Source organism: Peromyscus eremicus, chromosome 6 (assembly GCF_949786415.1).
Source record: "Peromyscus eremicus chromosome 6, PerEre_H2_v1, whole genome shotgun sequence".
Lineage (NCBI taxonomy): Eukaryota > Metazoa > Chordata > Mammalia > Rodentia > Cricetidae > Peromyscus > Peromyscus eremicus.
In genome coordinates this window covers 79,078,418-79,106,072 of record NC_081421.1, presented here as the reverse complement: position 1 = coordinate 79,106,072, position 27,655 = coordinate 79,078,418, and the positions used below count along the sequence as shown (strand labels likewise).

Here is a 27,655-nt window from a genome sequence, read left to right as displayed (position 1 = left end):
TAAGATAGGAACTTGAGTCCATATTTCTTTTTTGTTCCAAAATACCCAAACCGAGAATTCTGTTATTTCAGAATTCTGAAATCCATATACAAATCCATTTACTGCTCAAGCTGCTAATAATCCCCACGAAGTCCTTGAGGATGTTAGTTCACAAAAACAAACAAACAAGAAACTATTTTGGGGAGGGGGTGGAGGGGAGAGACACTGTAGTAGTCTGAGGAAACCTGGCCTGCAAAGACTTTAAATGTAGGTATTAGTGACTATGGAATACTAAATAAGCCAGAAAAATAATTAAAAGTATGAAAAAAATAATGAGACTCTCAAACATTGCAAAATACATGTGAGAGAAAACTCGCAGAAATGAAAAAACATCTCACTTGGATTTAAAACTCAGTGGACACTGCTGGAAACGCACCCTAGCGGCAGAATGCTTGCGTAGGTGTGTAAGGCTGTGGGGTTCAATCCCAAGCACGGTCTACAGCTTCGACATCTTCAGTGGGCAAGTTAAACAGTGGACTGATTCACAAGATGAATCAACAGAGTGAAAAACAGAGCTGAAGAAATGACACAGAATTTGAGGCTGGTGAGATGACTCTGCAGATTAAGGTGCCCGCTGCTACCAGGGTTGACCTGAGCCCAACTCCCACGGCGGAACAAGAGAGCTGATTCCCACAGCCGTTGTCTGACCAATACATAAGTACACACACACACACACACACACACACACACACACACACACACACACACACACATTGGGCGCAGGGAGAATATTAGGTACTAGGGAGCATTTAGATAATTTGGACTTACCACATTCCGTGTGGTGCAAATATAAGATAGTGAAGTAGTATGGCAGTTCCTCTCAAAACAAAACTATCATGTCAGCTAACATCTCTTCTCCTGTGCATCTAACTTACAAGTGGAGGCTTGAGCAGGTAAGTACAGACCTATGTTTGCAGTTGCTTTATACACAATAGCCAAAAGACACTATCAACCCAGGGTTTAATGCCACATAAATCTATAGGCAAAATGTTGTATACAGAATAGAACACGATTAAGCCTTTCAAAGAAGAAACTTTTTACAGATTCTCAGGAAGGAATTCGAAATGAAATGATTCACTCCCTGAAGGACAAATGCTGTTTAATAGCATCCAGGAATTGCCTAGAGTCAAGTTCACAGAGGCAGGAAGTAGAATGGTGATTGCCAGGACTGGAGACAGGAAGAAGGAATTGTTTAAGGAGCAGAGTCTTCGTTCAGCAAGATGAAAAAGGGGTGTGGGGATGAATGACGGTGATGGGAATTGACGGTGATGGGATGATGTTTGGGAATTTTCCAGAACTGAGAAGCTACAGCTATTTCACTTGGGAAATACAATGTGTCCCTGGTAAAAAGAAATTCACAACAAGACACATCGTATTTTCATAAAACCCTGTTCCAAAAACAAAATGTTAGAGCAGTTGAACGGAAAAGCTATCACTTAGAGAAGAATAAGAGGACGATCATGGATTTCTCAACACCATAAGGAAAAACAGAGTAAAGAAGTGTAAGTTCTTCAGAGGACTAAGAAAAAAACTAAGCCTACCCCACATGTACCTCACCAAAAAAAAATATCTCACAGAAGTAAACATGGAATGAGAAAAGTTTCAACTAACTAAAAACTGGAGAGTTGGGCATGGTGACTCGGGACTGTAATCTGAGCACCTTGAAGGCCGAGGCAGGGGGATTGCACTAAATTCAAGGTCACCTGGGCTACATAGCAAGAGCCTGTTTAGTAAATAAATAAAGCAATAATTCCAGTAAGCAGACTAAACTCTTTTGGTTAAAAATGAATATGGATCTGGGGGTGTAGCTCAGTGGTACAGTGATTGCCTGGTGTGCGTGAAGCCCTACAAAAAAGGCAGAGGATGTCAGTATGGGAGGAATTTCCTTCAAGGACTTTAAAAACCCATTCTCTTTGTTGTTTACAAGACAAACAGAACATAAAAACAAAGAAAGCTGAGGATGCAGCTCTGTGGAAGAGCATATGTCTAGAATGTATGAGACCTTGTGTTTGATAGCCAGCATGACCAAAGTGGGGGTCGGGGGAGAAAGGAAAGAAGGAAGGAAGGAAGGAAGGAAGGAAGGAAGGAAGGAAGGAAGCAAGGAAGAAAGAAAGAAAGACAGGAAGCAAGGAAGATAGAGTGGGAAGTGTACTAACTGTATTAATACCTGACAAAAACTTTTTTTTAAAGATTTATTTATTTATTATGTACACAGAAGATGGTGTCAGATCTCATTACAGATGGTTGTGAGCCACCATGTGGGTGCTGGGAATCGAACTCGGGACTTTTGGAAGAGCAGTCGGTGCTCTTAACCTCTGAGCCATCTCTCCAGCCCCTGACAAAAACTTTATGGCAGTGGTTTTCAACCTTCCTAATGCTGTGACCCTTTAATACAGTTCCTTATGTGTGGTAATCCCCAACCATAAAATTACTTTCATTGCTACTTTATAACTGTTATTTTGCTATTGATACGAATTGTAATATAAATATCTGATATGTGACCCCTGTGAAAGGGTCATTCAACCCCCAAGGTGTCACGACCCACAGGTTGAAAACCATTGCTTTATGGAACTAACTGGGGTACTATTTGACCATCATTTCCTTTTCCTAAAGGTATATAAACATCTAAAGTCTTATATAACTAATAACACGGCTGTAAACTATATAAAGTTAAAAAGAATGATATAACAAATTAAATAGTAGTAACAATTTCTAGCATACTAATTTCATTAATTTTGACATAACAGCTGTCCAAATATCAATAAGGGATTATTCAGACAACACCATAAGCTTCAAACTGACTGTATATAAACATGGCCTTTGCTTATGTAGATTATTCTTTTTTTTTTAATTTTTTAAGATTTATTTATTTATTATGCATACAGAAGAGGGCGCCAGATCTCATTACAGATAGTTGTGAGCCACCATGTGGGTGCTGGGAATTGAACTCAGGACCTCTGGAAGAGCAGTCGGTGCTCTTAACCTCTGAGCCATCTCTCCAGCCCCATGTAGATTATTCTTAACATGTTTGAGCACACACTAGATCATCAATTATATTCTAGTATGTTGAAATCAGTTCCCCACTAATCCAGTTATCTAAGCGCAAAACAAGCTACACATCAGTTGTTTTCAGGATGAACACAGATTCATTGAGAAAAAGTAAGAAAGAACTCATGAGTGTGGGAGCGTCTCCCACCTCAACCCTTAAAGATCGATTTACAAGGTGCCTTCAAACGTTAAAGGTGGGAGAAGCTTTATTTATATTACTAGATCTGCTCTTGGGTATGCCTATGACTCTGAACAGTGGTATTTCCACAATGCTAAAACATACTGCCAGTTGTCATCATTTCAAGACTAAGATTTCTTGTCATATCAAACACTGAGTTCAAAATCAACCCTCAGAACAGCCTAGATCTTTACAGAGTACCCTTCTGCCGAGCATTTCTTGGTAACAGCCCTTGCACTGGAAATTCAAAGACTACAATTTAAGGGGTGAAGCTGACAGAGGTACCTAGCATTCTCTCACCACACTTAATCACGTGGGAATCATAAAAAAGTGATGCTCCCACCCCCACCATGGCCCCAACTTGTCCTACCAGACTTAAAGCCAGCAAAGAGAGTGAAGGCAGAAGTTGATGGTGCTGGTTTCATTTCTTATTTCAAAGTCCTTGGACCCTGAGGGCAGGTGCAGATATGCAGTGGATTCTTAACAAATACTTGTTGAAAATGAATGAATGGGTTGTCCAGAACAAAGTGAAAGAAGGCCTTGGTACTGACTGTTACAACTCACTTGAGAGACACTGTTGGTTTCCTTGGAGACCAAGGAGGATGTTAACTCCCCTGCATCCTCTCAAACCCTTGTCAAGTTCTTTCTTCTTGCCTTGGGGCACCTGATCCAATTAGTTCCAACTTGTGTACCTCCTACAAAGCCCATACTGGATCTCCAGCTAGTCCAGAAGTGACATAAACGTTGTCATCCTCTACTAGGTTGGATTTAGCCGTTTTTGAAAAGTGTCCAGGGAACTTTTCAAAAAACGTCCTGGAAACTAGGTTACATTGTTACATCCGTCCCTCTGCACTACAACCATCTCATCAACATTTCAAGACTAATGCTGGCAATATGCCCTCTCTAACCAAACCCACAGCCTATTTCAAATGAGATTTATCACTTGTCAACCCAAGAAAATAAAGTGACCTTTTATTGCTGTTTAAGTCTCTGCCTGGGTCAGGAAGCCCTAAACCTTTCTGTTTGTATTGACTAAAGCCAGGTTTGGCTTGGAGTCACTCTGCGCTCTTAGTTTTATTTCTACTTCTCAATCAAGAATTGGAGGAAAATCCAATTCTAGCACTACCCAGCTTTATACTAGTAGCTCTTGTTAATAAGGGATCATTGATTAGTGTCTTACTGTGTGCTAGATCTAGGTCAATACTTTAGATGCATTAAATACATCTTTTTATTCTTACACGTCCACTGTGCAAAGGATATTATCATGTCAATATAATAGAGAGGATTAACACTGAGAGAGACTAAGTAACCCAACTCAAGTCCTACAGCACTAGTAAAGAGCAAAGCTGTAAACATAATGCTAAATGATTTAGCCAAAAGCTTACAGTCTAACTCTGGGAAGGAAAGACATCCATATAAGAAATAATTGACACATACACACATTCATTGAAATACTGAGATATGGCTCCTTAAGTCACAAATTATGATGGCTCCCATCAGTTGAAATTTGATTTTCTGAACCTTGGGAAATTTAGGAGGAAAGAGCCTGAGTTCTACAACAAAACAGAACTTTACTAGAGCCCTGGCTTATAAGTAATCAATAAATCCAATGATTAAAGGTGTAAGGTGGGCAGAGGAGAACTCATGGGAAATGCTTCCCACAACTTTTCAAATACTCTGTGGCTCACAAATTACTTTCACACAGGTCATGTCAGGTTGTCTTCACTGTGCTGTGAGTAGAATTGTCTCTACTTAGCTGAGGGAGCTGAGCATTGGTAGCTTGCCCTTGTCCCGAGTGATCAACACAGTCTGGCCTTCTGCTCCTGCATTCTCTGCACTATCTCAATGCTTTTCAAGGCTCAGGAGGAGCCAACTCCAGTGTGGCTACTCTGCTTGAGGGCCTTCCTACCTGCCTCCTTGTTCAGTGGGTCCTGCTGAAGTCCTGCATCTCCTTCTGGCCATCTTTTTCAACTGCCACGGAAGCTTGCAGCAGCCACATTCCATTCCTCCAACCCTTCTCTAGAGAACCAGGCATACCTTGACTATAGGGGCAGAGAATCAGACATGCTCAGACTTTCCAAGCCACTTGGACATTGTAAAACTTTAAATGGGAGAAATAGGGAAACAGGACTCAGATTCTGAGCATCTTGTCTTTTTCCTTTCTCTCCACTACCCTAGATAGACTTTCTTGCTGTCAGCCAGTATTTATTGAGCATATATCTACTAGATGTCAGACACTACATTAGGAGAATATATTACCAAAAACACAACAGACGAGATTTATCTCAGGAAACTTTTATTCTGTTGGGGAGCAAATAAGACAAAACAACACTCCAAACAGTAATGAGAAACTTGCTTTAAAAAAAAAATGTGACAGAATTAGAAAGTGAGTGGTTTGTGTGTTCTCTTTAAAAAGCTTTCAAGGAAAAAAGCTTTAATGAGGTGTCAGAGGCAAAAAGAGAACCCATCACACCAACATATCCTCGCCGGAAGGGCTTTCCAGAAAAAGCACACAGGGCAAAGGCCCTGAGGTTAGTTCAGACTTCAGTTATTCGAAGAATAGAAAGGAGGCCGATGTGTTTGGAGCAGAGAACAAAAAGAAGTCTAGTAGGAGATGAGGTCACAGTGAGTGAGGGACCTGGTCCCGCAGTACTGTATTAGTCCACAGAGGATTGTTGTTTAGGCATTCAAACAAACAAACTAAGCAAATATTTTAGGCTTGGATTGTTGGATGCTGATGATACAGAAATGAATTAGACAAAGTCTTCATTGTCAAGGAGCTCAGAATCTAACAAGAAACAAAGACAAGTGAGCAGGCAGCTGCTGCATCCCAGTGCAGAAAGTAATGTGATCAGGTTAAACATGGGACGCTGCAGTGAAAGACGAGGGTGCTGTGTACAGGCCAGGGAGTGTCAGAGCAAGTGACATCCCAATCTGATAACCAAGAAGCTTGGCAAAAGAGGGCTCTCAGGCCTGACTGTCTTGGTTTGATTCCACAGCCCCAAATGGTGGAAGGAAAAAACAGGCCCTGACAAGTGGTTTTCTTATCTCCACATATGCTTCTCCCCAAATAGATATAGTATTTAAAAGTGAAAGAAACGAAGGTGACCATTGTCCAGTAGTGCTATTAAGGTGTAAAAGTCAATTGTATGACTGAAGAAACTCAACACAATCTCTAATATCAGGAGGGCTTCATCCACTTTTGCCTTTGCAGCATATGAGATTTTATTGTTGTTTTATAATGTTTACCCCCTTAAATGTTTACCCTTATTAAAGTGTCCCTACCAGACTAGTGAAATAAACACGTGGCTCACATCATATTTCTATTGGGCAGCACTAATTCAGACAGAAAGTGTAAGGTACAACTGGGGACATGGAAGCCTGTACACTCTGCTGTTTACTCTGCAGATGGCAGAGAGTGCCGTCTTTGAAGAACAAGGACTCAGCTCAGAGCATCCTGAGGACGAGTAAGGAGAGGACAGCTGAGGAAGGAAAGGTGAACTTGCACAGGGCTGCACGAACAGAGCAGAATCTGAGCTTCATCTTGGGTGTAACCAAGAAGCCATCAAGGACTGGAGCCTTGGGAGCCACCCAGTCACCAGGAATTGTTTACAGAGGCCATTGTGGCTATCGTATGGAACCTCAACTGAAGACAAGCAAGTACAGAAGGAAAAACACCAGTTAGTGCTGCATAATGAGGCAAAAGGACCAGGATGGTGATGGATGCGGAGGGAGAAGCAGACTGGCAGCAGATATTAACAAGGCAGGGCTAGCCTGCCTCCACATAGTAATGAAGAATAAACAAGGAAGGAGGGGACAATAACTTAAAGATCCAACCCTGATGCCTCAGGCTCTCAGAAGCAAATGACTCTCCAAACAAAAGGTCCAGGCAAATGACTGAGCTCCGAAAGGACCATAGGGTGCTAAGAGGCCATACCTTCCTTCTCTATAAAGATGATGAACGATAATTAATGGGAAGAAACATTCCCTGGGATCATCACACAGGGCATCTCGTTGTCTTTAATTAATGTGATTTTTTTGGAAGTCAGTATGGTCCAGGCTGCCAGGTACACAGCTCCAGCATTTCCATTTTCTTTGATCAAAGGATGGCTGAACTGTAGATTACAACTCTCCAAAATATTCAGGGAAGGAGAAAGGTAACTGAGGTGCTTCTTTCCCCTGACTCCAGTGATCAGTAAGGAAGAAATATTAAGTATAGAGAGAATATCCTGTCTTAGCAAATCAAGGGCATGTCAGATTTTATGTAGTCTAAAATATATCTGTGTGTGTTTCCCTATTTCTTTGTCTCTGTCTCTGTCTCTCTCTCATCCTTGTCTGTCTCTGTCTCTGTCTCTGTCTCTGTCTCTGTCTCTCTCTCTCAGTTTTTTATTTTTAAACATAATCTCAATGCATAGCCCAGGCTGTCTCTGAACTCAAGATCCTTCAGTCTCCATGTTCCAAGTGCTGTGGAATGTATGTGGCTTTTTAGGGAAGAGAACACCAAACTATAAACTCAAAGTCCATAGGTAGCCCCTCTTGCAAAGGAGGGACCCTGAGTCTTCGGCTTCATTGCCCTCATAGTGTACCTGCCTCTGTATCAATAGTGATTTTGTTTTGTTTTGTTTTTATGCATCCATCAATCAAACTTACATCATGTATCTAATGTTGTAGGTTATGGACAGTGTCCTTATTAGTTTTTGCCAACTTATACAAACCTAGGCAACCTTGGGAAGAGAGGATCTCAACTGAGGAATTTACTCCATCAGGTGAGCCTGTGGACATGATTGTGGGCATTTTCTAAATTACTCATTAATGAAGGAGGGCCCAGCCCACTGTAGGTAGTACAATCCTTAGGCAAGTGGGCCTGAGGTGTACACGAAGGGAAAGGTAGCTGAGCATAAACTAGGAAGCAACATTGCTCCACGGTCTCTGCTCTGTTCTTGACTCCAGGTTCCTGCCTTGAACTTCTGCCCTGGCTTCCTTCAGTGTTGGGCTATGACATGGAATTGTAAATCGAATAAACCCTTTCCTCCCCCAGCTCAGTTTTCGGTATTTTATCACTGTAACAGAAAGCAAACTAGAGCAGGCAGCAAGCAGGGCCCTGGGGATGTAAACAGGAGACTGCAGAGAGTTGCTGCTGTCAGGAAATCCAGCCAAAAGTAGTGGCGCACACCTTTAATCTCAACACTTAGGGAGGCAGAGGCCAGCAGATCTCTATGAGCTCAAGGCCAGCCTGCATAGTGAGTTCCAGGACAGCCAAGACTAATGGACAGACTCTATCTAAAATAAATGAAAGAAAGAAAAAAAATCCACCATTTTGTCAGATGTGGCACATACTTATAATCTCAGCACTTTTGAGGGACGGAGACAAGAGGATTATGAGTTCAGTTCTGGGCCAGCCTGGGCAACATAATAAGACTCTCTCTCATAAAAACAGAAGAAGCCGGGCGATGGTGGCGCACGCCTTTAATCTCAGCACTCGGGAGGCAGAGGCAGGTGGATCTTTGTGAGTTCGAGGCCAGCCTGGGCTACAGAGTGAGTTCCAGGAAAGGCACAAAGCTACACAGAGAAACCCTGTCTCGAAAAACTAAAAAAAAAAAAAAAAAAAAAAAAAAAAAAAAAACTAAAAAAAAAAAAAACAGAAGAAAAGAAAGAAAGGAAAATTGAAAGAACAAAATAAAGAAAAGAAAGCCCTCATTTAGAAGAGACAGATAAGGAGAGGAGAAGTATAGAATTACATTATGAATGCATGAATAAGAGCTCCAGGCAAAGGATTGTGGGTACAGAGAGGAACAGCCATCAAGTTACCTGAGAGGAAGGAACAGTGGTTGTGAGGGCTAATCTTCACTGTCAACTTGAATGGATTGAAATTCCCTGGGAGATACGCTCTGGGCCTGTCTGTGAGGACATTTCTACAGAGACTTAACTGAGGAGCCGGAACTATCTACCGTGTGTGTGGATGATCCCATCCCATTGGCCGTTGTCACAGACTAAATAAAAAGGGGAAAGGAGGGAGCCAGTGGAGCATCAGCTGAATTGTGTCCATTCCAAATCATACGCGGAAGCGCTATAACCCCCAATGTGACTGTCTTCTAGAGATGGGCTCCTGCACCACCGGGCAAGGGCTCTTGCTCTCAGGAGCTGCGGCTCTGTCTTCCTTGAGATGGCAAACTCAGAGAGGACCGTCTGCACCACCCCATAGCTTCTACCGTGGGTGTAGACTGATGCTTGCTCCTTCCTCGTCTCCTGTGCTGTCAAGGATGACATCAGGAAGCAGCATGGCTGACTATCCCGAGATAGGCGGGTTTGCTGAAACAGCAACTTTTTTTCAAAGAAACCAAGAAAGTTGCAGGCAAACTCAGATGTGCTCCATAGGAAGCAGCTGAGACGGGCAGAAAACCAGCGCAGCCTCCGGTAAGTTTTCCTAAAGCCGCATTCAGAGCCTGGTTTTATTTGGAAGGTAATGACTCTGCCGTAGTGTTCTCTTGAATTTGGCAATCAATAATGCATGACTACACAAAAATAGATCTCTACAGCAAGAAAGGGAAGGCAAATGGAATCCAAAATGAAAGGCTATCCATAAAAGTGTAAATTTTGTGAAAACAGAAGTCATGATTCTGTATTCTCATCATAAACTCATAGCACACGTCAGGGATATACACAAGTACACAAGGACTCCCAGTTCTGGCATCATGACTACCGGCTGTATGACATTAATTGTTATGGAACCCGCCTCACTTTTTTTTTTCTTGAGATAGGGTTTCTCTGTGTATCTTTGGAGCCTGTCCTGGAGCTCGTGCTCTGTAGACCAGGCTGGCCTTGAACTCACAGAGATACACTTACCTCTGCCTCCTGAGTGCTGGGATTAAAGGCATGTGCCACCAATACCCAGCACCTGTTTCACTTTTAAGGTGGTAATAATTTGTCACTTTGTAATGATTTTGAGCTGAATCCTGTCCCTCTACTCCAATTATATATTGAAGTCCTAACCAGCAATATTTTAGAGTATCTTCATGAGAACTGGAGATCTGAACATTCAGGCATCAGATTCCTGCACATAAAGAGGACAGAGCATGTAAGAACGCAGCGAGGGGGCTGGGCCCATACCAGCCGGTAGAATGCTTGCCTGATACACATGAGACCTTGGGTTAGATCCCCAACATCACATATACTAGGAGTGGTCACACATGCCTGTCATCCCAGCACTACGGATGTCCAGGAGGGAGGATTAGAAGCATAAGGTCGGTTCTCATCATAACACATCCTATGTGCCTTTCATAGCCAAGGGATAAGTGAAACATGGTATAAATAGTCACACAAATATAAATGAAAATAAATTTTGGGGGGCATTGATCAACAAATAAATATTTTACCAGAAATGCCACTACTACTTGTGGAAACTCTAGAAGTCTGTTAAGAAATAGTTGACGTAAAAATGTATATAAACTTTATCCAAGTTCATATATAAAGTATAATTAATGGATTAAGCCCCAGTGAGGGTCAAGACCTTAATTTTAAATGTTACTTGATTTCTTGGCGAGGTGGTGGCACACGCCTTTAATCCCAGCACTCTGGAGGCAGAGCCAGGCAGATCTCTGTGAGTTCAAGGCCAGCCTGGTCTACATGGTCTACAGAGTGAGTGAGTTCCAGGACAGGCTCCAAAGCTACACAGAAAAACCCTGTCTCGAAAAACCAAAAACAGAAAAAAAAAAAAAAAAAAAGAAGAAGAAGAAGAAGAAGAAGTATAAGGTCATCCTTAGCTACATAGTGAGTTTAAGTACAGCCTAGGCTATTTGAGACAGTGTCTCCAAACTAAATAAAAACAAAACCAATCAGAAACAGAACCAAACAACAACAAAGGAGCACAGTGAGGATGGACCACCAGCGAGTCACAGAGAGAAGCCTCAGGTGAAAACAGACCTGCCAACACTTTCGACCAGCTCACTACCGAAACTGCAGGAGATTTATGATACTTGAAACTCCCTGCCTGCAGGATTTTATTAGGGCACTCCAAGCAAACACAGGTACATTTAATACTAATACACATGAATTTTTTAGCACGTGAGAACTCAGTCAGAAGTCATTACACTCATTGAAAGGTCTCAGATAGGGGAATTGAGGGGATACTGAAATGGATTGGCGGGGTATAGAGTTTATTAGAAGAATTATTAATGCCTTGAACAGACAAATAAACAACATGGGTTCAGGGCCCAATACCAGAAATAGCATAGCAGGGGCTCTGAAGAAAGGAAATCAGGGGCCCCATGACAAAAGTTGGGTCTCTTCTTATACCTTTCTGAGGATGGGGAAGGTTCCACAGCACATGCCTCTAGCCAGGCTCTCTGATTCCTAGGCGGGAGGCAGGGTAGGAGGTGGGGAGCAGGATGTATGCCCACTGGTACCCCTTTTGATGTCAACCCACTTCCCCAGGAGAGAAGCCTCCAGCACAGGAAGTCTGTTAGCCAGAGATTCCCGTACAATGTCTCAGTAGGGTGCCTGTGTGTATCTGTGAAGGAGAAAGGCCGGCCGGCGGGCCGCAGGTATTGTGGTCAAGCGGCAGCTGGATGCTAACATTACATTCTTACACTGACTACTATTATTACTAATGAAAATACCTGAACATGCCATTATATATAATATATACGTGTGTAATATATACAAGGGCGTGCAAAGAGGGTAGTAGTAGTAGTATGTATTGCCTCCACCCAAAGACCGTGATGGAGAGAAGATGACAAGCCTGTTCTACCTACTATTTAGCACACTTAGGATCACAGAACTTGTATATTTGTAAACACCATTCCAGCCCCGGGCACCTCAAATTTTAAATGACATATGAGTCACCTGGGACCATGTTAAAATGTGAACTGACTCAGTGAATCTGGGGTGGCGCCTGAGAGGCGACATTTCTTCAAAGCTCCCAGTGGACTCTGGGGTGCTAGGCAGAGGACCACGCCAGGCAACACTGAAGATCCAGGATGTCCTAAGGTGAGCTTTTGTTTGATACACAAGACGTAGAACCAACATCAAAGGGGTTGGAAAACACTCACTGAAACGGATCCTAGAGCCATATAAACAACGGTTAGAGATCGCAGTCCCGCTGTGGTACGCTTATAATTTGAGGCCAAGTCAAGGCGCTGAGGCAGGTGAGGTTGTTTGAGGGAGTCATGAAGAAATCAGGGAGTGTGCCCCAATTCCATGTGGGGAATGAAGAGGCCTTTCTCTGTAGGAGAACCCATCTGGGCTAGACAAGTCTCTCAGGCTTCTCAGGCTGTATTCCGTTCCTTGTTTTCCTCTCTAAGGACAGGAGTAACAGGTTGCTGCTTCTCCAGGGCTGGAGGAGGGGAGGAGAAAAAGGTGTGGGTGTGTTTATGGCACTGTTTACACTCCTGGTAGCTAATATTTGGTTTCCTTATCTTTGGAAAGTATACTGGCTGCTGGTGCCAGCTGAGAGGCCACCTGATCTCAATCAGTACCCAAAGTCCTTAAGGAAGCTACAGGGCCTCCTTTTGGGGCTGCAGTCAGGGCTTCTGGAAGAGAGAGTACCAAGGGGCGCTTGACCTCAAGTTACCTGGTATTAACATCTTTGCCAGAGGCCCCACATTACCATTAAGACTCTCACTGTGCTCAGAAAAAAATAGTCCCTTCTATGAACCTGACCACAAAACAGTGAGATTTTCCAAAGTCAGGAAGTTCCGTAGGCCAGACGGATGTGGATCCAGCAAATGGGGGAAGCTTGTATTTTGGGTGTTTTTCTAGAATTAGAGGCAAGAGGATGGATCTAGGGAAAATGGCACAAACCTCAGTCTCTGAACAGCAACATCAGTCAGCTCCTCACTGGTACTCTGCAAAAACCAGAGGTTTCTTGTGTGCTGAGTGGCTACAATGAGCCCTGATGGAAAATTTTCCCTGAGTATTGAGGGCTTCATTCAAAGGACAGGGTCAAATACATTAACTTTGAAAGCTCACTACCTGCTTCATCCTGGGTAAATTGCCTACCATTTCTGAAGCCTCAGTTTCTCATATTAAAAAAAAAAATTTCCGACATACATATTAATTGTATCCTGTCTCCCAAGGCTCGGGGATCATTGCAGAAGAGGGAGGGGAAGAGTGTGAGAGCCAGAGGTGGCAGAAGCCTGCAAGGAAACACTATCTTCTGGACACAGCAGGGCAGCTGCACACATGTGCTAATGGCAGTTGTGACCGCAGTCACAAACCCTGTGCAAGCCCAAGCCAGACCAAACCCCAGCTTGGAGAGAGGAACTGAGCACACACTCCTACCCCTAGCTGTGGAGCTATTTGTAATTGTTAGCTGCTGGGAGAGGGAGAGAAGGTTTTGTCTAAGTGTTCCTGGTAAATCAACCTAAGTTAACCGTGCTCCAGTGGAAGACCAGACATCCAAAAATATTTGGGCAGCACAAGTTGGTCTTAGAAGTTTTTTTATTTTTATTTTTTATTTTTTTTTAAGTACACAGAGTTGAATGGGTAAGGAAGGGGAGGTAGATCTTGGAAGAATTAAGGGGGTGAATGTGATCAAAACACATTGTACAACACTCTCAAAGAACTAATAAAAATTTTTGAAAAGAAAGTATAACCCCAAAATTATTTCCAAATAAATCATGGATTAAATAAAAGATTCAAGCATATAACGTGCTTGGAGTTTTTTGGTTGGTTGTTTGCATTTTTTGTTTTTGTTTCTTTTTTCTTTTTAACTCTCATATAGCTCAGGCTGGCCTTGAACTCCTGATTTTCCTCCTTCCACCTCCCAGGTGCTACAATTGCAGGCTTGTGCCACCACACTGGCCTAGGGTCTGGCTTTTATTATTGTAGTTTCCTCTGTCTTATTCATGAAGTGGTGGAAGTTCCCATAAGTGCAGAAGGCACTGAGGGCCTAGTTCCATCCCCTCCTCCCCTCCTGAAGTCAACCACAGGGCTTCTCAGTTTCACTTTATTTTACTGATTTTGTAGTGCTAGGAGCTGAGCCTAGGACCTGGTGCATGTTAAGCAAACGCATGACCTACACTCCCCAGTCTTCAAATTTTAATGATCTGTCTCCTATAAGCCACATTAAAACATAGTCCTTGCCCTTAAAGATTTTATAGTCCCTTAGAGGGAGACAAGATGATCCAAATAAATACCAGTGTCCTGGGTGCTCTGACAAATACGCAAGTGTGCCATGGAGACAACATAGAGCATGTCTCTTTTTGATTAGGCGACATCAGTAAGAACAGAGTTTAGAGAGGACACGTTTGAACTGAGAATTAGTCAGAAATCTGGAGTGTACCTACATGTACCACCTGTTGCGCAAGCACTGGGCAGCAAAATGTTTTAACCTCTCACTCTGAGAAAGTTTTCAATCCAAAATCCCAGTGCCAGGTGTGGAATACTTTTTGTTAGCCAGAGAGCCCCTAGGGACTCCCAAAACAATGCAGGCTACTGCCACTGCTCTTGGTTTTCCACCAGAACTAGACAGTAAGGCCCTGTTGCTGAAGACAACACTCACTTTGGATACAGGACATAGAAAAATGAAGCTGGCACTGGACTGGAAGCATCCTCCTTGCTGACTAGCATTCATAGTGCTGGAAGGTGCTACTTAAGCTGTTGGGGGAGAAAAGTCATCAGTGATCTAACCCAGCTGTGGACCTGAGTGCTACAGTACTGACCTGCCAGGCAAGATACAGCCACTGGTATAATAGTGGCATGATTGTTCTTGGGCTACCCAACAACCACTTCCTGACCTCATCTGAGGCTTACTCCAAGGGAAGGAATACATGCCTCTTACCATAAACCTGCTCAAAAGCCTATGGTTTAGGGAATCCACTATTGATGTTTTGCTAAATGGACATGCGCTTAAACTGTCTTTTAAATACTTATGCTTATACCCATTGGGTGGTACAGGCCTTGGTCAGGGAAGCCTCTTTTAGCCCAGGGTGACAGGCAAAGCAGAGACTCATGAATCATCGAAGTGTTGAGAAGAAGGGACTGCTGAGTACTCAACACTGTTTGGGACATCTGCATCACCCACTTAGAGACCCGGGGAACATTGTAGAAGAGAGGATAGAAAGACTGTAAGAGCCAGAAGACGGGGAAGAGTACAACAAAATGTTGTCTTCTAGATATGACATAACCGTGACAATCATGGACATGCAACATCTGTGACCACCTGCACACACACACACACACACACACACACACACACACACACACACCATGAAAGTCAGAGAGAGACCAGTTAGGAAGACTAAATCAGCAGGACTGGGAAGGACACAAGAACATACAATCAGAATACATTTCATACAAGTAAGAAACAATCAAAAATTAAAAATATTTCATAACTAGACAAAAGCCACTCGTGAAGGATCTTACAATCCACATTTAGAGGTTTGCACTTGACAGGGAACATCAACAAACAGCCAGCAGAAGGGGAACGGTGTGGTCAGGTGTGTGTGTGTAAAGGAGTGTTTTAATAAAGTGTTTATCTCTAGTTGCGTAAACAGTTTCTTTTCAATGGAAAAAATGCAGAGAATACATTCAACATCACTTATAATCTCACTACCAAAACACAATTCTTAATGTTCTGGAGTATGTCTTTCAGAGAGATTACCAGGGAGTAAAGTGAAAAGGCAAACTATTTCCTTCTCTGTTCCCACTTATTCAACACAAAACACCCAGTGTGACAGCGGTCTTCCCCAGAATTCTCAACCAGATCCCCACTGGATACCAGTAACTCAGTTCTGACACTCTGCCATAGGTCGAGAGCTCAGCTGTGGGTCATAAGTCCAGGCCTTCCATATTTCTGATCATCAACTTACAAGCTAGAGTTCCCCCAAGGCTCTTTTTAAGTTCCTCAGAGGAACACTCACTTGCTGGTTTATTATAAAAAGGTATCAAACAATATGATATGAACAGCCAGGGCAAGGTGGGGGGACGGTGGGAGGGGGTCGTGCACAGCTTCTCTGAGTACCTCGAAGCACTGCTAACTGTCAGCTGCTGAGAAAACGTGTTGCACAATTTTCACAGTGCTTGTTCTCCAGCCTCCACCCTATCACTTCCTGGAGGGTGAGTAGAGCCAAAAATTCCAAACCTCTAATCATCCACTCACTCTGTCTTTCTAGTGGCTAGTCCCCTCCCGAACTGTCTAGGGAACCACACTAAACGATCTCATCTACTCACAATCAGGTGCTTTAAAGGGGCTCATTGGGAGTATCAATGTGTTTATAGTCATAAAGTGTTTTATATAGGTCCGTGACCCCGGTCACTTAGCAAATTCCAGGGGTTGTAGGAACTCTGTGACAGGAGTCAGGGACAAAGACCAAGTCTACTTCAAGTAACTTATGAGTACCCATTGTGTGCAAGGTCCATTATAGATGTTTTCATCTTTACTGCAACACTAAGTTATCTGGTTCATGTGTACCTACAGCTGTGGGGTTGCATTTCTAGGTAACGTAAAAGGAACATCTTTACTGAAGTACCATGTATCTGTAACACCAGAGCTTGACACTCTGCCTGTCTAACCCACTGTGTAGCTGAGATGGGGCATGGAAAGGTGGACCTTTGCCCCCCAAAAAGCTATGAGATAATAAGTTCTCTTGGAGAGTGTGTGAGATACACATGTGAATGTGTAGGTTTAATACTCAGGAAAGAAATCTGGGCTTGAACTAGAAACTTTGGAGTTGATGTTTCCCTTAGAACAAAACCATTAAGAATAAATGACCATGCCCCAGGAAGAGAGAGATGGCCCCTTGGGGGATAGGGCATGTCATAATTTAAGAAGCAGGACACAACAGCGACCTTATTAGAGACTTCATCTGCGACAGAGGGTAAAAGAACAATGAAGCCAGACATCCTGGACATCACTAAGTATCAGATGGTAAAAGCCAATCAGGCAATCATGGCAGAGAGATAGACTCAAGCCTTTTACAAAGAGGGTCAGAGACCCTGCCTGCAAGAGTGGGTGGAAAGTGACAGTCAATTCAGCCTGCAGTTCTTAAGAAAACTTGACCAGAAGAAAGGGTTTTTGTGGTTAATTGATTTGTTTTATTTTTAAACACTGGAGAAAATAGCCTGTTTTTATGAAGGAAGGGAGCCTGAATATAGAATGGTGAATATAGAGAGGTTGGAGAGGGGACAAACAAGGAGAAAGATCTTAAAACAGTTCTCAAGAGGGGCAATGTCAGGAAACACTCTGGTTGTCACAACTAGGCAGGGGAGCTGCTACCAAGCATCTAGTGAGTAGTGAGCAGTGATTCTGCTGAATGTCTCACAATGCATAGGACAACCCCAAACACCCACTCATACCTAAGAGTTAATGTGGCCCAAATGTTAAGTGTTAAGGTCAAGACACCTTATTCTAGAAGAAGAAATCATAGGTCAAGACATAGTAAGTGGAGTGTGAAGACATAGAAGATACTTTGGCAGCTTTGGTGGTGTCTTTCAGCAGATGAACATTGCTGGAAGCTTCTCTGAGGGGCTCCTGACTTACAGTCCAATGATCAGGAAGTCTGCTGTGAGGATTTGCCTCACACATCACGGGGACAGAGCAGCAGTCTTAAGTGATTGACAGTTGAAAATGTAGATTTGAGCTGGAAGGATATCTCAGTGTGTAAAGTGCTTGTGGCACAATCATGAAGAACTGGGTTTGGATCCTCAGGACCTATGTGAAACCCAAGTGTGGGAGCATGTCCATATAAACCCAGGGCTGGGATGGGAGTTACTGAGACAGTTGGAGGCCATGGGTTCACTGGTCAACCAATCTAGCTAAAACGTAAGTTTCCAGTTCAGTGAGAGTCCCTACCTACAAAAGGTAAGGTGGAGAAGCAGTGATGAAGACATCCTAATGTCAACCAAGGGTCTTGTACCTAGTTCAGATTCTACTTTTGCCTCCTCCAGGGCCTCTGTGAGGTTTCAAGAGGGCATCTCTGAAAACTTGAGTTCAAGTTTGGGACAGACCAGGGTTTGAGGCTGGGCTCTGTAACTTGGTTTCTCGGGCAAGAGTCCCCATCTATCGGAAATTCACCAACAAGATTTATACTATATAAAATGGCCAGAATGTCTGCTTTAGTGAGACCACAGCTGTCTCCTACCAGAACCTTTTTTTCTATAGGCTACCACATGATTAATTATCTTCATAATTTTAGCAGTCATTGTTTAAAAAAAAAAAAGACTTTTAGATACAGTTAATTGCTGGGAGGCAGTTGCCCACACCTTTAATCCTATCACTTGGGAGGCAGAGGCAGGCAGATCTCTTTGAGTTTGAGGTCATTCTGGTCTATGTGTTGAGTTCCAGGACAGTCAGGGCTACACAAAGAAACCCTGTCCCCCCAAAAAATTAATTTTTATAATTCATCAAATCCAATAGAACCAAAATGTTAATTTTGGATTGTAATCAGTGTGAAAAAAACTAGTGAAATGTTTTGCATCCCACTCAGTAGGAAAGCTTAAAAACAAAGGAAGAAAAATGAACAGCTGACATTAATTTTTATAATATACATAATCTAATATAACAAAAATGCTAATTTCTCAGCATCAAAACATACCAGTGAAGTGAAGGGTGGCATACACCTGCAGTCCTAGTATTGGGAGTAGAGGCAAGAGGATCAGGAGTTCAAGGTCATCTCATATTATATAGGGTTGAGTTTATGGCCAGCCTGGGCTAATGAGAACCTGTCTCAAAAAGCTAATTAAATATCATGCAGCTTTTTACTCATGAGCAGTTTTGTGCTCTGGTGCGTGTTGTTTATTTCTAGCATTTCCATCACTGGGCACATGCATCTCCATTTTTATCTGATCTTTTAAGTCTTAAGTGATTGACAGTTGAAAATGTAGATTTGAGCTGGAAGGATATCTCAGTGTGTAAAGTGCTTGTGGCACAATCATGAAGAACTGGGTTTGGATCCTCAGGACCTATGTGAAACCCAAGTGTGGGAGCATGTCCATATAAACCCAGGGCTGGGATGGGAGTTACTGAGACAGTTGGAGGCCATGGGTTCACTGGTCAACCAATCTAGCTAAAACGTAAGTTTCCAGTTCAGTGAGAGTCCCTACCTACAAAAGGTAAGGTGGAGAAGCAGTGATGAAGACATCCTAATGTCAACCAAGGGTCTTTTTACATGCCTTTGTGAGCACACACACATTCGCACACACAAAAGTGTATGTTCATTCATGTACCCCAGTTGTTCCCCACACACTTACAGGTCTTCCATAAAGTTAAATAAATAAAATGTTAAAGTCTTCAAAATGGCATGTTTTCTTAATTTTTTTACTTTAATTAATTAGAACTAAGTATAATAAAATGTTCCACTTCACCGTTGTACTTAATTAAAGTCAAGTAAAATCAAAAGCTTCATTTTAGAGTTGCACTGGCCCCCAACCAAGTACTTATGAGTGAGTCTCTGTGACAAGGGGCTACTGTATTGGTTGTGACCAGTTAGTTGTAAACACCACTCTCGGACCAACGGTGGCTACTGTATTGGACAGGCAAAGTTTTAAATTAATCAGGTAACTTTAAAAAATTTTTTTATTTGTTCGTTTATTTATTCAGTGTGCGCACGCGCACAATCGAAGGTCAGAAGACAACTTTTGAGAGTCAGTTTCCTTTTCTACCTTGCGGGACCTAGGTAGGCACTGAGTGCAGCACATCAGGCCAGGCAGCAGGTGCCTTTACCTGATAGCCATCTCATCAATCCTAGTCAGGTCACTTCTAGGATAAGAACATTATCTTCAAGACCCAACCAACTTTGTCTCCTATTAACTACCCAGGCCCAACTTCCCAGCAGCCAAATTCACCCCTTTGGGGGCAGAAATCTGACTGGCCACTCCCAATACAAAGATTCTACCCAGACCTCCATCTTATATCTTTTCATCTGGAAACTGTGCCTGAAGCAGAGGGTGAAGAATGTGAATACTATACAGGTAACCACAGATATCTAACTATAGATAAGACACAAGCTTGTACTCTAAAATTTTGACTAAAATTATTCTGCTAGAGAACTCAGGGAGAGGTTAGAAGATGCTCATGGAGAATGTAGACATTGACTGAGTGTTAAATTCACAGAAGCATTTTTTACAGTTGTATGATTTAATACTGGTCACATTCTAGTGCCCAAGACATTAGCTCCTTTAGCGGAGGAGCAAGCGGACTCGGAGGCTAGGCTAGGACAAGGTGACTCATCTAGAGTGAAATGGAATGAAGTTTGAACACAGTTGTGTCTCACCCCAACGTCGAAGTTCTTTCCTCTGTACAAGGCTTTCAGACATTAACCAAGTGACAGCCCAGTAAAGGATGGTCAGGAATGTGCCCAACCAAGAGCAGGAAAGGGAGGAACTGGGCCAAACCAGATGCAGGTCGAACTCTAGCGAAGACCTAGAGATGACTATCTGAGGAGGCAGTGTGGCTGACTAACAAAGAGCACACACACAACAAAGACAGTGGGCATGGTGGCCCTTGGGTGAGGAGAAGTTTGGGGTTTTTTGTTTGTTTGTTTGTTTTTGGGTTTATTTAAGACAGGGTTTTCCTGTGTAACAGCCCTGGCTATCCTGGAACTCACTTTGTAAACCAGGCTGGCCTTGAACTCAGAGATCCACCTGCCTCTGCCTCCCAAGTGCTGGGATTAAAAGCGTGTGCCACCAGGCCCAGCTAAGGACGAGTTTTCTGACCACATGCACTTAAATCTTCTCTAGAAGTTATCTAACCTGGTCCAATGGTGGGAGCCTCCTCTGTCCTGTTTTACGTGATTTTCCTGTTTGCTGGTGTTCCAAGCCCAGAGGTTGTAACAGGGCCCCAGACCTTAGTAGGCCCTCAGACCTCAGCACAACTGACTCTATGATGGAAGTACCATTCAGACCATAAAACTCAGCACGTAGACAGTTACCACCTGCCAAAACAAAAAACAAAGACCTAATCCATCAAAGTCCATCGTTCTGGAAAAGTCTCTATACGGTCTAGGTCAAATAAGTAGCCAAGGGAACACTGGAACCAGCTTGGGAGGGACACTAACCTTGCCTTTTAGCTTCTGTAGTTCTGCTTCTGACTAACTGTTCTTGCTAACTAAATAATGTCAACCCAGAACATGGATTTGTGCTTAAAAGCTCACCCTGAGAAAGGCTCAGAACTACACTGGGATCCCAAACACTGACTAATAAAGAATTTCTATTAGTTTAAACTCATGTCTGAGTAGTCTTCTCTGGTGAGTACCCCCACAACAACGTGTCTAAACAATGGTTTGAGCCTTAGTAAATCTTTTCCTGCTCAGTGACAGCAAAAACGAGCTGTGTGACTTACCAACTCCCTTGTCTGAGACATTCATATTACAAGATAAAATGAGTTATAGATTAATTTGGAGATATTTAAGCTCCTGTTGAGCAGCAGTGGGCACACAACAGCCCAAAACATAAAACCAGGGCCACTAGGGGAAAACTCCAGCTTGTTAACGGTAATGCCAGATAAACGTCACCCTCTGTGCAGTCTTTTTAATAGTTCTTTAAAAATAAAACTGACAAGTATTCAGTTGTATTTCCTAAGACATTTCCTGTTTACAGGGTGTACATTCTAACAGCTGTGTTAAAAATTGTGACCTAAGAGCTTCAGGATCAGTTTGTCTTTTGAAGTTCCTGGGTGCCAAACTTGGGGGATTACACCCACAGAGGTTAAGACCTGGCCTCCCAGCTGTTCTGTGATACACCCACAGCATCCTGTGATAACTCCATGAGGAGAACAGGCACATGAAGGTCCAGAGGTCAGTCTACCTCTGTGGAGCATGTCATTGAATTGGAAAGACCGGAAACAATGGTTTTCATGTAGTATTTTTTTTTTTTTTTAAAGGAAGTCTGGCATTTCATGGTAGCCGAACAGCATTTACCAGGCACAGATCAGTACTAAATCTCTCAACAGTCCTGCTTTCTCTCACCCACAAAGTCTCCCTGCCCTGGAAAAGTACAAAACAGCAGGCCACTTCCCTGGCTGCTGGAGCTATGCCCAATTATTTTCTGGGACAGGGAGTCCACTTCTGGTAGTAATAGGTAAGTGGTTATGTTTATTTAAAAAGCCTCCTTTATAAACCAGGCTTGGTGGCACATATCTATAATCCCAGTGTTGGGGAGGCTGAGGCAAGTAGCAAAAATAAATATAAATTTATAATCACAGGTTTAAAAAAAAGCTACATTAACAGTGAAATCTTTTGCAGGTTCTAATAGGTTATACTCAGGAGAGTGTTAGTACAAAAGAAACAATGATAGTCAGCAAGATAGACGGCTCAATGTGTAAAGATACTTGCTACAAAAGCCCGGTGACCTGAGTTTGATCCTTGGACTCTATGTGAATGTGGAAGGAGATAGCCAACAGTACAGTGTTATCCTCTGACCTCTTCACACAAGCTGTGGCCTGTGCACCCACACATATCAATCATACACATGGATGCACAATAATAATGATAAGTTTAAAGAAACAATTACAAAATAATAATAATGAGTAAGAGAAACAAAATACACCGATGAAATCGTGTGTAGAAGCTGGGGATGCTAACAGTAGTTAGTAGTTTGCTTGCCAAGCGTGCCTAAGGCCCTGGATTTAATGGTCAGCCTTAAAAAAAAATTATTAGAAAGTTTTTTTTTTCCATTACTTTGAATTGAATTAGTGCCTCTCACACACTAGGCAAGCGCTTTATCAATGAGGTCCATTGATAAAAGGATTTTGCTGAAAAGACATCAAGCTGGTGGTATACCTTAGTTTGTAGAGTGCTTGCCTAGAATGCACAAAGCCCTTGAGTCCATCCCCAGAACCACCTAAAACAGGTGGCTCATGCCTATAATCCCAGCACTCAGGAGGTGGAGATGGGATGAGAAACTCAAGGTTATCCTCCACTGTGTGAGTACAAGGCCAGCCTGGACTACATAAGACCTTATCTCAAAATAACAGTAACAACAATAATAATTAAGTTAATGTTCAATTGATACATTTTAAAAATGATAAAATAAGGTCCATGGTACTTTTCATGTTCTTTTAATGCCTCGGAGGCAATTCATATATGAATAGGGAAGCATTTATGACCAACTTCCTGGTGTGGTGGGTCACCAGAACGCCGTCCTACCATAAGAGTAAGAAAAGTGGTATCTCTTATACCTGAGTGGGTTAATACCAAATTTAGTCTCACTCAGTTCAAATTCTGGACCTGAAAGGATAAACTATTTAACTGTTGATCATAAAACTCTCCTCATATGGGTCTAGAAAGACAGACTGCTCAGCAGTAGGCGCACTCGCTGGGTCAGAGGACCCACATTCGGTTCTCAACACCCAGATGGCACCCATGATTATCTATAACTCCAGTTCCAGGGACACTTGACACTTCTCCCCACAAGACTCTGCAACTTCCCACTGAAAAACTAGGCAACCAGGCAACTGGTAGCTTCTTCCCATCTTCACTATGTTATCTTCCTAATATTGGAAGCAGTGGGTGGTAAATAGAGACGGCTTCTGTGCTAGCGTGGACCGGAAGGGATGGGTATGGAGATAAGTCAGCCCCTAGTTGCTCCATGCTGGCCTCTTCAGTTGTGGGGGATGGATGTGATTTCCGGTCTTGGTTTAATCCTCCCCTTTCAAGTCTGGACACCTGCTTTCCTTAACTATCTGAGCTCTAGGGGAGGACGGACAGTGAGGAGACTTCAATTTTTTAGACATTGAAAAAAAAATCACATCAAATAAAAATTGCTATCTATAGCTATTTTAAAACTACATCATATGATTTGAAAATGTCATGGGGGAAATAAAAAGGGACACTGAGAGAGTATGCTCTATGAAATATTTAAACTATAAAGCCAGAAAGCCTGGTGATTAGGGAGATTAAATAGATAGAGATGACGGGTTTAAATCAGAAGCATGTTGTTAGGGATTAGTAGTTACAGATACTTACTGAAGCTGTTTATCATCCTCCTGATGGAGGCAAGGCAATCATAGGGTTTTTAATGGAGGTATAGGCCACCAAGACATTATGCAATTTTTATCTATTTTTGCCACAGGCAAAACAATTTTCTCTGTAGTAAATAAATCTCCTCCTGCCTTTAGCAAGCGGTGGGTGTCATCATGCCAGCCACCCACCACTTGAGACTCAGTTTCCTCATTTTCTAATGGGAGAGCCTGGTTCTTTGAGTTCTGATAATTTGTGTTTCTCCAAAAGAAAATGTTGAGATAGTTGAAGGAGATGAATTTTGTGTTGTGTTTGTTTTAAAGATATTTTTAATTCTAAAGCACATTATGATTTTATACACCACTGACAAAGAAAAATCCCCACCAACTAAACTGTGATCTGATGCTTTACCTATAACCCCAGGACCGGGAAGTCTGTCACACCCACCACTTCTATGCTTTGAAACAGGAGACGATTCTTCCCACTCACTTTCTACTGAATTGCCTTGTGTGTCTTAGAAGATTATTGTGCATGTGTATCTTGGAAACAAAGCACAGCACAATTTTAGTTGTGGGTGTTTTTCTTTTTCAATTCCCTTAAGATATTTAGTCTTACTTAAACTAATAATAACAGTAACGTGTAGAATTTTAATCGTGTCTTCAATGACTATTTCCTTTATTAATGTCAAATCCACGAACCATTATTTATTTGCCTTCAGCAAACACTGTGACTTTGCCTCTCAATGCCAACTCATGGTGCAATTTTTTGTAATTTAAACGGCAACTTAGCCCAACATGTTATTACCAACAGTGTACTTAGCTGAAGTCATGACAGCATGAACAGCTATGACTAAAGTTTAAGCCTGGGCAGACCATGACAATGACGTCATGACTGCAGTCTGATTGACATCTGTATAAGCAGTTTGACTTCAGAGGTGCTGCACACATGGGACAGCAATGTGGGGCGAGTGGCAAGTGTATTTTTCAACTGATGAACAGAGCAGTTTTATTCACTGTCCGTGATGGTATTCTGGCAAATAAGTTTTCAGCAAACATTTTTAGGTTGTCGAAGGGCTGGATGAAAGGATGGATAAACAAACAAGTGAGTAGTTGACTGGGAATTCTGAAAGGCACCCCTGTACTATGATTTTTATGATTTTATTTTTATTTTAAAGTTGTGTGTGTGTGCGTGTGTATGTGTGTGTGTGTGTGTATGTGCGCGCATGTGAGGGTAGTGCTCACAAGGCCAGAAAAGGACGGTAGAACCCCTGGAACTAGGTTTACAGGCAGTTGTAAACCACTGAGCATGGGTGCTGAGAACCAAACTCCTGTCTTCTGGAAGAGCAACAATCACTCTAAATCATTGAACCATTTCTCCTGCTGTCCTCCAACCCCCCTTTAAGCAGAATCTGTCTTTGTAACTGGCTGGTCTGGAACTCGCTGTGTAAATCAGGCTAGCCTAGAACTCAGAGAGCTCTTCCTGCCTCTGCCTCCTGAATGCTGGAATCAAAGACGTGTGCCACCACCTCTGGCTCTCCAGGGTCTCAATCTGTAGCTTGGAATTCATGGTGGTTCTCCATCAACCTCCTGAGTGCTGGGATTGTCGATGTGAGATAGGAGAAAGAGTCTCTTTTTCAGTGGGAAATTGCCATCCAATCTCAAGTCACCAGATCAAGCAGGAGCCTCCTCACTCCCATCTGGTTCACAGTTCTACTTATCTCTCCCCCCACGTCTTTAACAGACTGAAACTCCAAGGCCTGTGATTCAGTCTAACCTTGGATTACATGCTTCCACCATTCTCAGACCTTGACTTAGCCCATTCTCAGACCTCTTCTTCCTTGAGCTTTTCAACCATTCTCCAGTGTTCCCCCCTTGCTTCCTGGCTGCAGGCATCTGTATTGTGCAGTCACCAGCCAGGCAGATCCACAAGCTCTGTCTTTGGGTGACCTTTGAACTGCTGCTAACCAGCTCTTCCCACCTCTCTTCCCAGGTGCTAGCTTAGCCATCTTGGCTTTGCCTCAAGCTCTCCACACTGTCGCTTTCAAGTTCAGGAAATCACCTTACTTCCTATTTCATGAGAAAATTACAGCCACTCAGTTGACCCCCTGACCTGCCTTGCCAGCACCTAAGCATGCTATCTAATTCTCTTTTCCTCTTTCTCTCCTGGACTGTGCCTATGCCTCAAGAAGGTCTCGTTCTATGAACTCACCCCTCGACTCTTTTCCACCAACTTTCCCTTTTGCTTGATGTTTTCTGACAGTAGGTAAATATTCCCATTTCTACTCTCATTAAAAACAAGCCAGGCATAATGGTGGTACATGCCTTTAATCCCAGCACTCAGGAATCAGAGGCAGGTGGATCACTGAGTTCCAGCCCAGCCTGGTCTACAGAGTGAGTTCCAGGATAGTTAGGACTATGTAGAGAGACCCTGCCTCCAAAAAAAAAAACTAAGTAAAAATAAAAACTGCAGGCCTCCACTTTCTCGGCTTTAGCTGCTTCTCTTTCAACCTTTCTGTCTCTTATTGTTATCTTCATGTTTAGTTCCCACTCACTTGAAAGTCTGTAGCAATTTGACAAATGTGCCCATTTTGCTGAGAAAGTTGTCCTCCAAGGTAAATAATCACCTCTGCCAGACATATCCTTTCCTGCCTCTCCATTGTATCTAGTATTTTAAAAACTTCCTCTTTGACATTTCTTTCCTTTGGCTCTTCGTTTTTCATGTATTTCTCTGCTTTTTCGTGTGTGTGAGTGTGTGTGTGTGTGTGTGTGTGTGTGTGTGTGTATTATTATGTGTGTATATGTGATATATATGCTTGTCATGTGTGGCTGTGTGCACTTGCTCATGTGCAGGTGCCTATGGAAGCCAGAGAAAAACTTCTGGAGTCTTTCCTCAGTCATTCTCCCCTTTTATTTTTTGAGAAAAAGATCTTTCACTTAACATGCAGTTCATTTATTAGGCTATGCTTGCTCACAAATGAGCTTCATGTTATTCATGTATTCACAAATGACAGCCCCTGCCAGACAATCCCATCACCAGTGCTGGGGTTACAGGATCCACACCCCAACACCAGCTTTTCACATGTATTCTGAGGAGCCAAACTCAGGTCCTCATGCTTGAGGGGCAGGTGCTTTACCAACTGAGCCAACTTCCCAGCTTTGCTTTATTCTTTGGTCAGACAAGATTCTCTGCTTTTAGGTTTTGGCACTGCCTGGCCGATTTATGGGCTTTCTTTGGTGGTCTTCCATCAAAAAAAACTAATTCCAATATCACCTACAGCTTCAAATCTGCGAGTCCAACCACAACCTCTTCCTACATTGATGATAACAAGTCTCAAGTTAACACATCATCTTTGCCCATAACCCTGCTACTCTTCATGCAAGGTGCTCAGCATCACCATCCATCTACACAAGGGTCAAGTTAGAAATGCACCCATTCCCTTGGATTCATCCCTCTCTCCCCCACATATCTGATCAGACACATAGATATCAGGGTCTGT

General features: G+C 42.8%; 1 protein-coding gene across 2 annotated transcripts in view; it reads right to left on the bottom strand.

Annotated features, from left to right (window-relative positions):
* The window catches only part of Tmigd3 (transmembrane and immunoglobulin domain containing 3), a 69,115-nt gene extending 63,837 nt beyond the window's left edge, over positions 1-5,278 (bottom strand). For both annotated transcript variants that reach the window (XM_059266034.1, XM_059266032.1), the window contains exon 1: positions 5,175-5,278. The gene's annotated coding sequence lies outside the window, so the exon portion shown is untranslated. The remainder of the gene's footprint in view (positions 1-5,174) is intronic.
* Between the last annotated feature and the right edge of the window lie 22,377 nt (positions 5,279-27,655).